The 2,930-nt window shown below is 36.8% G+C and overlaps 1 long non-coding RNA gene across 1 annotated transcript; it reads left to right on the top strand.

Annotated features, from left to right (window-relative positions):
* The first annotated feature begins 801 nt into the window (after positions 1-801).
* On the top strand, positions 802-1,988 carry LOC140782190 (uncharacterized). The gene is made up of 2 exons (XR_012107823.1): positions 802-1,589; positions 1,718-1,988. It is a non-coding gene; the product is annotated as an uncharacterized lncRNA (long non-coding RNA).
* The last annotated feature ends 942 nt before the right edge of the window (positions 1,989-2,930 follow it).

Raw genomic sequence — 2,930 nt, 5'->3', positions numbered from 1 at the left:
TATGTCGAAGGAGATTATAACATGTTAAAATATTACTGATTTCTATATGTGATCTCATCCTTGTGTGATCAATTTCACGTTAAACAATTGTTGGTCTCTATTTTTTATTATTTTTCATATCTAGAGTACTTAAGCAGTATGGCATCTCCCAAATTCCAAAATTTCATCTTCAAAAAATACTCGTCATTTTTCAACAGCAATTCAAATTCAGATGCTCTACAAAGATAAGCATCCAAAGCACTTGATGGCCTTGCAGCTCTCTATCACAAAAGAAGAACCTTTTCACCCGAACCCAGGGTTATTGTGGGCTGATTCATAAAATGGGAGTTTTCTTTGAAAGGGCTCTGCAAGCAAGCTGTTTACTTTTATTAGGTTGCATCATAAGAGTAAACTTAGCGCTGGAATCAAACTCCACCCCTTGACCATTGATATATCCATCTTGTGCTACACTCTCTATACATAATTACGCTTTGGGACAGGAGATAGCCATGGAGAGAGACAAACGAGAGAGAGACAAAGGATGAGATCAGAATTTAATAAATAAGTTACTTTTAATAGTTTGAAAACCGAAAGAAAAGATTTTAAAGAGAGAGTCATGAGCATGTCGTTGTAGCATTAATAGACCTCGCTTTTGGCTGCAAAATGATAATAAAATGGAATGGTAGAATGACTCCAAAATATTAAAAGTGAAGTGTAGCGAGAGAGAGAGAGAGAGAGATGACAAAGGAGGAGTGGGCCAGGCAGGGTCTGGCCAAACTTCCTATATATTAAATCCCCTCACGTCCCCATCTATCCTTTTAACTCCACTCCCAGAACATCAAACTTCCACTCACAACTCACCAAACCCTAAAAAGACTTACCATTTCATTTGGAACCCATCTTTCTTCTTCTAAAACTTCAAATCCCACAACTCATGGAATGCCAAGTCCATCTCCCTCTCATCTTTCACCATCCTTGATGAAAGCTATGTAAGTACATTAAGTAGGATATGCTTTTGCTCAAGACCGCGCAACTATTCTATATGACACCGCATCGTTGTACTTGCCTATCCATCCAATGATCCAAGGAGAATATTAGCTATTGAACGATAGGCCTGGACGTCGATGCGCTGGTTATGGTCAGGCTGCTGCGGTCTTGAGCAAGATCATGTCGTTCGATCCCTTCGCTTCTCTCTTTACTTCATCTTCTTCTAATCCTAAGAAAGATTATTTCTTTCTGAGTTTAACGATCGTATACAACATATCTCTTCTTGATGCCCATCAGGTAATATGCCCTTCTCTTGTTTCATATACATATATATCTACGATCTGATCAGGGAGTTGGGGGATGTAGGAAAGGCTGCCCGGCCGAGTAAAACAAGGCAGTGAATTCCAAGCTTAACGTCCACCGCACCACCCCAATCAATTCGGCGACGAAATCGGCCGCATTCATGCGCGGTTCGGCGCAGAGTCCGCCAGAAGCGCCGTGTTCTGCACGTTGTGCTGTCCCGTTTTACTTACTACTCCTCTTTGACTCTCTTCTCGTTATCTCTACCTCTCTCTCTCTTCATCATGGGATATATAGAGCGTTAACCTGCCGCTATTCGTACCGTAATTAATTTCCAGTCTTCTCTATCATTCCTTTTTTTTTTAATTACTTACTTTTGTCTTTTACTTCATAATTATAATAGAATTGTATGCCTACATCAAATTTACGGCAGTGATGAATTTGTTTGCAGATTAAATGGTGGTGGTGGGTACGCCATGGCAAAATATGCCAGGGATATGAAGCGAGTTGATTTATGTTCAACAAACAGAAAATAAGAGAGAAGAAGATGGTTTATGTTGCATGCCCATGTGAAATATGTGTATCTCTTGAGAGTTCTTATGATTTAAGTTATTTGGACCCGCGTATATAAATTGGTATATAAGGTACTATTTACATTGGTTGTTAAATGTCACGATTGTCTTTAATTTCAATAACATATATGAAGTTATGTTTAATCTTAATCAATCACCACAAGACTTGCTTGCTCTGAATCAGAGTAGAGGTTATGAGAAAGGTGCAGGAAAACTCAGTAAATATTAGTTGCACAAGAATGGCAACAGACATGGCTCCTACTTGGAGAGAAGTTTAGCAAATGTATTTATGACACAGGGGCCTTAAACTGGTCAAGATGTTAATGGCTTGTCTTGACCAGTTTAAGGCCCCTGTGTCATAAATTGATAGAAATCAGACAAAATCAGCAAAGAAATAATTAGAAATTTCTCAAATAAAAGACCATGTGTTGGTAGGTCTTTTTATAAGAGCAAGATGCCTGACCTTTAAGAAAATAAATTAAGATCGTTTACTAGTCAAGCAGTTAATTGATCATATTCTAACTAAAGATGAAATGCAATAGTGTCCTATTTAGAAAAATATGGCACATTAAAGAAAATTTCAGCAAAAAAAATCTAGAAAAAAGAGCTAATTTGTAATAGATTTTAGACGATAAACTACCATGAATCATTAGATTAATAAGATAGCAAATTAAATATGATGTCTAGCTAAACCCTAAGAGATGAAAACATGTGTTCGTTGGTAAACTGAATGTTTATCGTTACACTGTCAAATTTTCAATCTGAAAATATTTTAAAAATTTTTTGGATGTTCCCATTTGAAATAGAGGTGATGTCTATTCTAAAATCTGATCTCTAGATCAGATCCGACTTCTGATTCAGAAGTGGTCTTTCTTGGCCGATTAATGCAAATTTGATCCAACGATTGTAAACAATAACTAAGAAACTGTTATTTCTGCCACTAAAATCACCTTGTTCTTATTGAATTAAAAATAAACAATATTTTTAGAAAAGAAAAAGAAACATTTTACGTACCTGCCATATGATTCAAAGCTTTGAAATCATGACCCAAAATTTAATGCAGAAGCAACCTGACCATAGCTAGAGTCTGTG

The sequence above is a fragment of the Typha latifolia genome, chromosome 2 (genome assembly GCF_019914945.1).
Source record: "Typha latifolia isolate L0001 chromosome 2, TyphaL0001v2, whole genome shotgun sequence".
Classification (NCBI taxonomy): Eukaryota; Viridiplantae; Streptophyta; class Magnoliopsida; order Poales; family Typhaceae; genus Typha; species Typha latifolia.
This window is presented reverse-complemented; position numbering and strand designations above follow the sequence as displayed.